The sequence below is a fragment of the Mirounga angustirostris genome, unplaced genomic scaffold, assembly GCF_029215605.1.
Source record: "Mirounga angustirostris isolate CCGP_5_RB_7025 unplaced genomic scaffold, mMirAng1.0.hap1 SCAF_9, whole genome shotgun sequence".
NCBI lineage: Eukaryota > Metazoa > Chordata > Mammalia > Carnivora > Phocidae > Mirounga > Mirounga angustirostris.
Genome location: NW_026991717.1, coordinates 80,147,673 through 80,159,710, shown reverse-complemented (window position 1 = coordinate 80,159,710; position 12,038 = coordinate 80,147,673). Strand labels below are relative to the sequence as shown.

The 12,038-nt window shown below is 41.5% G+C and overlaps 1 long non-coding RNA gene across 4 annotated transcripts in view; it reads right to left on the bottom strand.

Moving 5' to 3' along the window:
- Window positions 1-11,925, bottom strand: part of LOC123861500 (uncharacterized) — a 79,775-nt gene extending 67,850 nt beyond the window's left edge. For all 4 annotated transcript variants that reach the window (XR_008508087.2, XR_008508086.2, XR_006795035.3 and 1 more), the window contains exon 1: window positions 11,452-11,925. This is a non-coding gene — a long non-coding RNA (uncharacterized LOC123861500). The remainder of the gene's footprint in view (window positions 1-11,451) is intronic.
- Window positions 11,926-12,038: the final 113 nt, after the last annotated feature.

The following is a 12,038-nucleotide window of genomic DNA, read 5'->3' as shown; positions in this document are numbered from 1 at the left end:
CAGATGAGGATATTAGTCACTTTCTGCTTTATTTCTGAAAGAAATGAAAAGCTGCCCACTTACGCGTTATAGCTACAAATAAACTTATTCTTAAGATTTAGAATTTAAAAACTAGAACAAGCAAACAAATCAACAACACTCTAAACATACTTGTGTTAATCCCTCAATAAGGAATAAGCACATCTCTGGACGAGAACACTGTTTTAGTGATGAAAATAGGTCAATGAGGAAAAGCAATTCTATTATTAAAAATGCTGTTATAATTTCATCAGTGTTACAATACAGAACGTGTTTGCAGAAATCACTATGAAAAGAAGGTTCTATGTTTTGTTTATTGAGACTGCAAGCTGCCTTTTACAAAACGCTGCAGCCATGCCCAGGTTAAGGGAAAAGAGGGGGGAAAAAAACTAAACGAGAGGAGAATAAGGATTCCAATTGTGATTTGTTTCTAGAATATTCTCTTGCCCGGATTGTTAAGTCTGTTGGAATATGTAGCATATAGTTCGGTCCATTTTCTGAAGCTAGATTAGTCATTTTTAGAGTCTTCCATCTCCCCAGTGTACACAGTGTGACAGTAACGCTAATATAAAAGCCATGTGCAAATTTTGTTTGCTAATAAGATTCCAGACCACTAATGAAAGGACACAGGGTTCTTCAGCTAAAGAAAACAAGAGGGGCGCCTGGGTGGCTCAGTCGTTAAGCGTCTGCCTTCGGCTCAGGTCATGATCCCAGGGTCCTGGGATCGAGCCCCACATCGGGCTCCCTGTTCCTTGGGAAGCCTGCTTCTCCCTCTCCCACTCCCCCTGCTTGTGTCCCTGCTCTCGCTATCTCTCTCTCTGTGTCAAATAAATAAACTCTTAAAAAAAAGAAAACAAGAATATCCACCTACAGTTTCTTTTGAGTGTGAAAGAAGAGCAATATATATATATATATATGTTTTTGGTTACAAAGAGTGTGTTTTTAAGTAGTGTAAGAAAGTAAGGCAAAGGTTAGCCACCCTATGATAAAGTAGGATCATATGGAAAGTCAAGCAATGGTCAGCAAGATTACACTCCAGTCAGTCTAACCACATTTCTTCAAAATTGAGAAGGGCAAAGTAAATTCCTTAGAGTATCTTTGTATAATAGCTCTGAATCATACCAGTACAAAATTACCAGGTCATCTACTTTAACTTGCTCTTTCATTAATATTTAGGAATTACCATGGTCAGAACCTGATCAACCACACCTGAGTGTGGAAGGTATTTCCAACTTTGGAAGGACTTGTTTCCAATAGGAGCAAAAGGCCGAAACTCACCTTCTGTTTAATGAATGACCAACAATTACCTTATTGTTCTTATCTCTCTCTGCTAAAATTCAATCCTTAAATTAAATGTGTACGATGAAGAATCTCACCTTTGGCCCCTTGGTAACAGGAATTATTTTCTTTCTTTCTTTTTTTTTTTTCTTTCTTTCTTTCTTTCTTTCTTTCTTTCTTTCTTTCTTTCTTTCTTTGAGACAGAGAGAATGAAAGAGAGAGAGCACATGAGAGGGGGGAGGGTCAGAGGCAGAAGCAGGCTCCCTGCCAAGCAGGGAGCCCGATGCGGGACTCGAACCAGGGACTCTAGGATCATGACCTGAGCCGAAGGCAGTCGCTTAACCAACTGAGCCACCCAGGCGCCCCTAACAGGAATTATTTTCAACCTCATTTTACCACAGTCATTATTTTTTTAATGGAGCTATGGAAAATGGCCAAAATAGATTTTATGGGTCATTGGATTGCATACTATAAATGATGGTAATTCTAGCTCTTTAAAACTAATACTTGGCCTATTCAAAAATCACTTCCAGGGACACCTGGGTAGCTCAGTTGGTTAAGCATCTGCCTTCGGCTCAGGTCATGATCCCAGAGTCCTGGGATCGAGCCCCACATTGGGGTCCCTGCTCAGCGGGGAGCCTGCTTCTCCCTCTCCCTCTGCTGCTCCCCCTGGTTGTGTGTGCGTTCTCTCTCTCTCTCTCTGATTAATAAAATCTTTTTTAAAAAATCACTTCCAAGGTGAATATGATTGTTTTCTTCCTAAAAACAAAACAGAAAATGATGGGGAAAATAGAACTCCTACCCAGGGGAATAGGAGACTAAAATAACATTCCTTTTTTTTTCCAGACTTATTTCAAATAGCTGACTGATTCAGGTATTCATGATCCCTGTGCTAGGCTATGACTAGATTTTTATTGATCTGTTCTATTGTTTCTTTAGTTTATATCATTTATTTCTGCTCTAATCTTTATTATTTCCTTCCTTCTGCTGATTTTAAGTTTTGTTTGTTCTTTTTCTAGTTCCTTTAGGTGTAAGGTTAGGTTGTTTACTTAAGATTTTTCCTGCTGGGATACCTGGGTGGCTCAGTCAATTAAGTGTCTGCCTTCGGCTTAGGTCATAATCCCTGGGTCCTGGGATCGAGTCCCACATCCGGCTCCCTGCTCAGTAGGGAGCCTGCTTCTCCCTCTGCTTGTGCTATCTCTCTGACAAATAAATAAAATCTTTAAAAAAAGAGACTCTGTTTAAAAAAATAAAAAGAAAACCTACCATCTTTAAAAAAATTTTTTTTCTTGCTCCTTGAGGTAAGCCTGTATTGCTATAAACTTCCCTCTAAGAATAGCTTTTGCTGTGTCCCAAAGGTTTTGAACTATTGTGAACTATGACTAGATTTTTAAAATAAGTTTACCTGAGGAATGGGTATTTATGATATTGTTGAGAGTATTCATGAGTTATATTTTCTTCATAGAAATACAATTAGAGGGGTGCCTGGGTGGCTCAGTTGTTAAGCGTCTGCCTTCGGCTCCTGTCATGATCCCAGGGTCCTGGAATCGAGCCCCGCATCTGACTCCCTGCTCCGCGGGAAGCCTGCTTCTCCCTCTCCCACTCCCCCTGCTTGTGTTCCCTCTCTCACTGTGTCTCTCTCTGTCAAATAAATAAATAAAATCTTAAAAAAAAAGAAATACGACTAGAAAGCAGTTTGCAAGTTGAATTTTTTGTTATTTTTAATTTTTATTTTTAATTTTTTTATTTTAAAGATTTATTTATTTTAGAAAGAAAGAGCGAGTACAAGTGGGGGGAAGGGCAGAGGGAGAGAATCTCCAGGGGGCTCAATCCCACAACTCATGAGATCATGACCTGAGCCAATAACAAGAGTCAGATACTTAACCTGCTGAGCTGCGCAGGTGTCCTTGAAGAATTTTTTTTTTTAATTTATTTTTTAAAGATTTTATTTATTTATTCATGAGAGACAGAGAGAAACAGAGGGAGAAGCAGGCTCCCAAGGAGCGGGAAGCCCGATGCGGGACTCGATCCCAGGACCCTGGGATCATGACCTGAGCCGAAGGCAGACGCTTAACCATCTGAGCCACCCAGGCGCCCAAGAATTTTTTTTTTTTTAAGATTTTATTTATTTGAGAGAGAGAGAGAGAGCACAAGCCAGGAGAGGGATGGAGGGGGTGGGAGAAGCAGGCTCCCAGCTGAGCAGGGAGCCCCATGTAGGGCTTGATCCCAGGACCCTGGGATTATGACTTGAGCTGAAGGCAGATGCTTAACCGACTAAGCCAACCAGACATCCCATTTTTGTATGTATATATTTTTAAAAATTTTATTTATTTGAGAGAGAGAATAGCGGGAGAGTGAGAGGGAGAAGCAAACTCCCCACCAAGCAGAGAGCCTGATGCGGGACTCGATGCAGGGCTCAATCCCAGGACCCTGAGATCAGGACCTGAGCCAAAGGCAAATGCTTAACCAACTGAGCCACCCAGGTACCCCTATTTATTATTTTTAAGTAGGCTCCATGCTCAATGTGGGCCTTGAACTCATAACCCTAAGATCAAGAGTCTCATGCTCTACTGATTGAGCCAGTGAGGTGCCCAAAGAGTGGATACATTTTAAATTACCAGTCAAATAGCGCTGGATGCTATCCTCTCCATTTTTCAGTTCAGGAAATTGAAGCCTAGATAGTGACTAATTGGTTTAATCCCAATTACAAAATCAGTCAGTGAACGAAAAGCCATTAGTAGATGCTAGGACTATTGATTTAAAACTCAGTCTTTCACTAGATCACATACTATAAATAATTACTATTGAAAGGGGGAAATATTCAAGGGAAATAGCAGATGCAAACTGAATATTTTGAGTTCTGTTTTTTTTAAGATTTTATTTATTTATTTGACAGAGAGAGACACAGCGAGAGAGGGAACACAAGCGGGGGGGTGGGAGAGGGAGAAGCAGGCTTCCCGCCGAGCAGGGAGCCTGATATGGGGCTCAATCCCAGGACCCTGGGACCATGACGTGAGCCAAAGGCAGACACTTAATGCTTAATGACTGAGCCACCCAGGTGCCCCTGAATATTTTGAGGTTTTTTTTTTTTTTAAAGATTTTATTTATTTATTTGAGAGAGAGAGAATGAGAGACAGAGAGCATGAGAGGGAGGAGGGTCAGAGGGAGAAGCAGACTCCCTGCTCAGCAGGGAGCCCGATGCGGGACTTGATCCCGGGACTCCAGGATCATGACCTGAGCCGAAGGCAGTTGCTTAACCAACTGAGCCACCCAGGCGCCCCGAATATTTTGAGTTTTAATAATAGCCTAAAATAAGCCAGTATATATTGTGCAGAGCATTGGTAAAGGTAAATACATAGGTAAACATAAAAGCATAAATGTACTTGTGTTTGTAATTCTTTTATTTTCACCTCTAATTTAAGAGACAAGTGCATAAAGCAATGATTAACAACTCAGTTGATGGGCATACAATATATAAAGATGTAATTTGTATGTCAATAAATAGCACAAAGAGGAGTAGAAAATAAAGCTATATTGGAGTAACATTTTTGTATACTACCTCAATTAATTTGATATTAATCCAAGCTTCATTATTTTTTAAGTTAAGATGCTAATTGTAATCCCTAGGACAGCCACTAAGAAAAGAACTCAAAAACATTTAGTAAAAGAAACAACAAAGGAGTTAAAACAGTAGCCAGAAAGTAAGTAGCACAAAAGAAAGCAATAATGGAGAAATAGAAACCTAAGAGACCTAAATAGAGACCTAAGAGCCCAAAAAACAGAGCTAAGACACACAGAAAATAAATAGCAAAATGGCAAATGTAAAAACTATGTTATTGATAATAACATTAATTGTAAATGGACTAAATGTTCCAATCAAAAGGCAGAAATGTGCAGAATGGATGAAAAAATGATGACCCAACTATATGCTGTCTACAAAAGACAAAGTGTGAATTCAAAGCCACAAATAACCTGAGAGGAAAAGAAGGGAAAAATATACAAACAGTACCCCAAAGAGAGCTAGAGTGGTTATACTAATATCAGAGAAAATAGATTTTAAGACAAAAATCATTATTAGAGCCAAAAATATATACATTATAATGATAAAAGGGTTAATCTGTCATGAAGACATAACTATAAGTACATATGCACCTAAAAACAGAGCCTGAAATACATGAAGTAAAAAGTAATAAGGGAGAAATAGGCAATTCAACCATAATAAGGATTTCATTATTCTACTTTCAAGAATGGTTAGAACAACCAGACAGATAATCAGCAAAGAAACAAAATACTTGAATACTATTATAAACCAATTGGACCTACCAGACATTCACCCAACAAAAGCAGAATGCACATTCTTCTCACATACACATGGAAAGTCTCAATGATTTAACCAAAAAAAGCACAAAACTTGTATACTGAAAGCTACAAAACATCATTGATAGAGTAAAGAAGAAGTAAATGAATGGAAAGAAATCCCATGTTTATAAATTGGGAGACTTATTATTAAAATGGCAATAAAGGCCAAATGGATGTAAATAGTCAATGCAATCCCTGTCAAAATCAGAGCTGGTTTTGTTGTTGTTTTGCATTTGTTTTTGCAATTGACAACCTGATCTTAAATTCTCATGGAAATGCAAGGAACCTAGAATAGCCAAAATGATCTTGAAAAAGAACAAAGTTGGAGGATTCACACTTCCTGATTTCAAAACACACTACAAAGCTACAATAATCAAGCCAGGGTGGTATTGTGGTATTGGAAGAAGGATAGAAATTGAAATCAATGAAACATAATTGAAAGTCCAGATAAACCTTTATATTTATGGTCAGTTGATTTTCAACAAGGGTGCCAAGAAATTCACAGGAAAAAAAATCTTTCCAAAAATGGTGTGGAGACAACTGGATAGCCATGTACCAAAAAAAAAGGGGTGGGGGGTGGATTGTATCTCACAACATATACAAAAATTAACTCAAAGTGGATCATAAACCTTAATGTAAGAGCTTAAACTATAAAACTCTTAGAAGAAAACATAAATGTAAATCTCCATTTTGATAGACATTTCTCCAAAGGAAATACATGAACAGCCAATAAGCACACAAAAGTGCTCAACATTGATGTGGGAGACGGAGGCAGAAGGAAATGTAGATAAAATTAAATCTCCCGGGGCGCCTGGGTGTCTCCGTTGTTAAGCGTCTGCCTTCGGCTCAGGTCATGATCCCAGGGTCCTGGGATCGAGCCCCACATCAGGCTCTCTGCTTCGCAGGAAGCCTGCTTCTCCCTCTCCCACTCCTCCTGCTTGTGTTCCCTCTCTCGCTGTCTCTCTCTCTGTCAAATAAATAAATAAAATCTTTAAAAAAAGAAAAATTAAATCTCCCTAGGGATGCCTGGGTGGCTCAGTCGGTTAAGCCTCTGCCTTTGGCTCAGGTCATCATCCCAGGAGGCTCCTTGCTCAGGGATCCTGCTCCTCCCTCTGCCTGCCACTCCCCCTGCTTGTGTTCCCTCTCTCGCTTTCTCTCTGTCAATAAATAAATAAAATCATTAAAATAAAAAATGTTCTCCAATGAATCTAATACGCAGCTAAGGTTGAGAACTACTGGCCTTGGTTTTTGCATGCCAAAAAGCCTTAAATTCTTCTAACATCCATCTGATTAGGTAGCTGTGGTTATCCTATTTTACATATGAAGGAACTGAGGTTTGGAAGGATTAAATAATTTGCCAAGTTCACCAAGCTAGTAAAATGGGAACTGGTTTTCACACACTGCTCAGCCAACTCTTGTGTGTATAGCCTTTTACCATACCACCTTCTAATAACTGAAGCTGGTAGATCGAAGTAAAGTGCATTGCCTCATGAAGTAATAATTTCCCAACACTGGAAATATAATAGAAGAATCTGGATAACAAGTCAGGGATGGCACAGATGACTACACTGTTTTTTTGTTTTTGTCTTTGTTTTGTTTTGTTTTCAACATGAAGGACGGTAGAATAGGTTATCTCTCTCTCTCTCTCTTTTTTTTTTTTTAGTTTCTTTATTTATTTAAGTAATCTCTACACTCAATGTGGGGCTTGAACTCACAACCCTGAGATCAAGAGTTGCATGCTTCCCCTACTGAGCTAGTCAGGCAGCCCAGGTTATCTTGAATATTCCTTCAGACTCTAAGAGCCCAAGAGTTGAAGGACCAGGTTTGAGAATTAGACCTGTCCTTTACTAGCTGTGAGAGCAGGAGCAAGTCACCTAACTTGTCTGAGCTTTTTCTCTTATGTAAAATAATGCTTATGATAACACAGCTCATTTTTCATATATATTAAATAATACAGGAGGATTAAATAATTTTTGTTAAAGTCTCTTGCTAACTGTAAATCTTTATAGAAATCAATTTTATGGTTTTTTAATTTTTTAAAGTAAGCTCTATGTCCAACATGGGGCTTGAACTCACAACCCGAATATCAAAAGTCACATGCTCTACTGGCTGAAACAGCCAGGCACCCTTATAGAAATTACTTTTAACTTGAAGATGGCTAATAATCCTAACCCCTGCATCATATCACAGTGCTCCTTTGTTTACAACATCCAAAGCCTCCCCATTGCCCAAAGAACAAACTTCAGACTCCTTAGCATGGTGTTCAAGACTGTTAGCAAACTAATTCCAATTAACCTCAATGTTCTCTTCCAGCCACTAACTCTACCCGAGGTTCCAGCCAAATTTCATTTCCTACTGTTCCAAAATGGCCACACTCTTTCATAGTTATAGCTTCTCAGAAGTTGAGAGAAGCCAGAGAAAGTCCCATTTCCAGTTAAAAGTTGAAGAAATGCCCATTTTTTTGTAGCATGTTTGAAATGTTTATATCTAATGATGCTTTTAATACATAAAAAACGTGATGCCATGTAACTGTGTTATTCACAAGACTTTTTTTTTTTTAAGATTTTATTTATTTATTTGACAGAGAGAGAGATAGCAAGAGCAGGAACACAAGCAGGGGGAGTGGGAGAGGGAGAAGCAGGCTTCCCGCGGAGCAGGGAGCCCGATGCGGGGCTCGATCCCAGGACGCTGGGATCATGACCTGAGCTGAAGGCAGACGCCTAACGACTGAGCCACCCAGGTGCCCCAAGATAGGATTTATTTTAAAAATTAATTCATAGTAATGTCAGTCAGTGGGATAAGAGTTTACATTTGAACGCTATCTTTCTTTCTGAACCTGTGAATCAATCCCAGTTAACTGTGTATATATTGAAGATACTTCATAAAAGTGGGGCCTATGCCCAAACAGTGACCTCTTCCCTGTTTCCCAAAAAGGAGCCCTCTTCACACTTCTGTGCCTCTCCACCTGGTTTTCCCAATGTCTGGCCAGCTCCAACTGAACATTTGAGATGTAGTTCACACATCATTTTTTGTTTTTAAAGATTTTATTTATTTATTTGACAGAGTGAGACACAACAAGAGAGGGAACACAAGCAGGGAGAGTGGGAGAGGGAGAAGCAGGCTTCCCGCGGAGCAGGGAGCCCGATGCGGGGCTCGATCCCAGGATACTGGGATCATGACCTAAGCAGACGCTTAACAACTGAGCCACCCAGGCGACCCTAATTTTTTTTTTAAGATTTTTTAATTTATTTTTTGACAGAGAGAGAGACCGCGAGAGAGGGAACACAAGCAGGGGGAGTGGGAGAGGGAGAAGCAGGCCCCCCGCTGCACAGGGAGCCCGATGCAGCGCTCGATCCCAGAACCCTGGGATCACGACCTGAGCCGAAGGCAGACGCTTAACGACTGAGCCACCCAGGCCCCCACACATCATTTTTGAAGGCTTCTGACATGCCATTACCTCCTTGATGTTCTCAGTGTAGTTGACAATATTTCTGTGATAAGTATTATCATGGAGGAAGACAAGCGAAGTGTGTTCACATCTACCTTCTCCTAGACTTTTATATAGTTTATTGAAGATGAAGTCTGTGACCCACTGCCTTATACTGTGTCTGGTACATAGCAATTCCCAATGGCCATTCTTCTTCTTCTTCTTTTTTTTAAGATTGATTTATTTATTTGAGAGAGAGAAAGAACATGAGCCGGGGGAGGGGCAAAAGGAGAGGGAGAGAGAATCCTCAAGCAGACTCCCTGCCTAGCAGCATCTGCTCTGCAAGACTTGATCCAAGGACCCCAAAATCACCTGTGCTGAAGTCAGGCACTTAACTGACTGAGCCACCCAAGCGCCCCCCAATGGCCACTATTACTATATTTTGACATGGAGGTGAAATACTAACATGTAAACATATCCTGGTTGCTTGGGATATATATTCAGGTACGGTCAGTTGCTTTCACAAGATCTTCTGCTTTGTCAGGGCTTTATTCTTTTACTTGAATGCTCTTGTTCTGGAATTTCATATTTTAATTTAAAATAACATAATAATGAAATCACAATAAAAGTCATAGCACTTTTTGGATAAGGTTTCTTTAAAGCATACTACAGTCATTCATTTTGGGATATATAAGGGGTGATGCGAATAAAGATGGTGGGGGAATAAAGGAAAATATGCCTTAAAAAATTACTTAAGTGTAGTCTCTTCTAACTTTTCTATTTTCTGTTAATAGCATAATCACTTTCCTAGCTTCCAAGTCTTCTCTGCAGGTTAAAAAATAAGAATTGTCGGCCCCTGCGTGGCTCAGTCAGTTAAGCGTCTGCCTTCAGCTCAGGTCATGATTGGGATTGAGTCCCGTGCAGGGCTCTCTGCTCAGCTCAGTTAAGTGTCTGCCTTCAGCTCAGGTCATGGTCCCAGGGTCCTGGGATTGAGTCCCGTGCGCAGGGCTCTCTGCTCAGTGGGGTGCCTGCTTCTCCCTCTTCCTCTGCTCCCCCTGCTCGTGCTCTCTGGCTCACTCTCGCTCTATCTTAAATAAGTAAAAATCTTTTTAAAAAATAAAGAATAAAAAAGAATTGAAGTTAGTATTTAAATTCTGATCTTTTTAAAAAAATAATTGTTGGGCGCCTGGGTGGCTCAGTTGGTTAAGCGACTGCCTTCGGCTGAGGTCATGATCCTGGAGTCCCTGGATCAAGTCCCGCATCAGGCTCCCTGCTCGGCAGGGAGTCTGCTTCTCCCTCTGACCCTCCCGACCCTCCCCCCTCTCATGGTCTCTCTCTCTCAGTCTCTCTCTCTCTCAAATAAATAAATAAAATCTTTAAAAAAAATAATAATTGTTAGATTTAGCTCTTCTCCATTCTTATTGCCAATAACTAGGCCCTTCCTTCCTCCACCATTAGCGGATTTCAGCAACCTCCCAGCTAATTGTCTTGTCTAGGTAGCTCCTTTTAGCCATTCTGTCAATCTTTCTAAGACTGATTTTTCTCATCAGTGTTCTAATCCAAAACTTGTTACTTATCTAAGCCAAAATTCTTCAGTTGGCATGCAAGGCCCTGCATGCTTTAGTCCCAACCTTGTCTCCCCTTCATTGCTTAATGCAGGTTCTTTGCTTGGGGCACAGTTCCTCTTTCCTTTGTCAGAAGATATCAGGCTTTTGCTTGTATTCTTTGCCCTCCCTTGCACTGTCCATATCCCACCCATTCTTCACAGTCCATAAAGACCCTCCTCCTTGAAGATTTTATTGGCAGCTCCACATCGTAGTCATAGCTCCCAAACAATTATTGTCATGTGTTGTAGTTGTGACAAGATAGTAGAATCCTCTACCCTTTTGTCTTGATTTGAACTGATAACAGGAGACCTAGGGACCATGACCTGTGACAGTGGGATATGTGCCCATATATATTTGAAGTGCAAATCTGTAATTTCCAAAATACTGGTTCTTCAAGCACATGCAGATCGCTTAAAAGAACACAACTCAAATACTGTTATGTAATATTCATTTTTGTTATAAAAGATGGAAAGGGGAGAGTACAGTGAGAGTGTCTGAGGTATGGGTTTACTTATCTCCCAAACCAAGGGATTCATTTCTTTATTTAAAAAAAAGCTATATTCACATTTCCAATTAACTACATCCTAAGAATCTCCAAGTAGGTCTTATAAGCAGGCCCTTTTTTTTTTTCCAATGGCAGGCCTATTTTATTCTCAAAGCGTGTGAAACACAAAACGTTTGAAGGGAATAACCACGGAGGTACTTGAGACCACAACCCACAAGAAAAAGAGTCAAAAGCACCCTCTCAGCGGTGCTGCTTACCGGGACGCCACTGGGCCTGAATTTACGCTCTTGGGAGCCTCAGTTCTCTCATCAGTGCAATGGAGATACTGCTTGAAAATATTTACTTCCCGGGGTTGTGGTGAAAGGCTTTCCTTCTGGTGAACTGCGGGCGGTTTGCCTCCTAAGACCCCGGGGAGGTGCTTTTCCTCCCGGGACGCACTTCCGTGCGCGAGTAGGGCTGCCTCGCAGGGAGGGGGGAGCGCGCGGCGCAGTACGGGCCGCCCGGCCCGCTGGGGTTCGGCAAGGACAGGTTGGCCACAGCTATGACGTGTAGCGTGGGGGCCTAACGCGGAGCACGCCAAGTGTGTAGGCACGGTGCAAAACAGGCTGAGCGTGCGTGCACCAGGGTGCGGGCGTACGACAGAAAAGCGACAGCTGACTAGGGAGTCCGAGGCGCGCAGGGCCACAGCGTCCCGGTAGTGGCGGCCACGCGGCCCGCCGCCCGGCTACCCAGGTTGGGGTACTGCGCCGCCGGCCGACCGGTCTCCGCAGCGCCCCACCTGGCGGCCGGTGGGGTCGCTGCCGGGAGAGTCGATTTGCTCCGCCTCCGCCGAGCTCGGCTGTCC